The sequence below is a fragment of the Eimeria mitis genome, genomic scaffold (genome assembly GCF_000499745.2).
Source record: "Eimeria mitis Houghton genomic scaffold, Emh_scaff5646, whole genome shotgun sequence".
Lineage (NCBI taxonomy): Eukaryota > Apicomplexa > Conoidasida > Eucoccidiorida > Eimeriidae > Eimeria > Eimeria mitis.
The window spans coordinates 744-1,224 of NW_013573905.1; the positions used below are offsets into that span (position 1 = coordinate 744).

A 481-nucleotide genomic window follows, 5' to 3' on the forward strand; every position below is an offset into this window, starting at 1 on the left:
TTTATTTATTTATTTATTTATTTATTTATCTATTTAGATATTTATTTATTTATTTATTTACTTACTTGTTTGCTCTTTTGTTTGTTTGTCGTTACTGATCGATTTGTTTGTTGTATTTCTTTTTTTCTTTTTTGTTTTTTTTGTTTTTTTTGCTTTTTTTTGTTTTTTTGTTTTCTTTCTTTTTATTATTTATTTGTTTATTTGTTGTTTTAGTGTTTGTTTATTTGTCTCTTTCTTTCTTTTTGTTTGTCTCTGCTTATGCCGACTCCTGCTGCGTGTTGCTGCTGCTGTTGCTGCTTGTTCCTGCTGCTGCATGTTGCTGCTGTTGCTGCTGCTGCTTGTTGCTGCTGCTGTCTGCTGCTGCTTTTATCTCTTCTTTTCTCCCTCCTCCTCAAACAACCTCCACTTGCTCCTGCTGCTCCTGCTGCTGCTGCTGTTGCTGCTGCTGCTGCTGCTGCTGTTGCTGCTGCTGCTGCTGCTG

The 481-nt window shown here is 36.2% G+C and overlaps 1 protein-coding gene across 1 annotated transcript in view; it reads left to right on the top strand.

Moving 5' to 3' along the window:
* The window catches only part of EMH_0083290 (uncharacterized protein), a gene marked incomplete at both ends in the record, with an annotated part of 3,684 nt that overhangs the window by 664 nt on the left and 2,539 nt on the right, over positions 1-481 (top strand). The window lies entirely within an intron of this gene.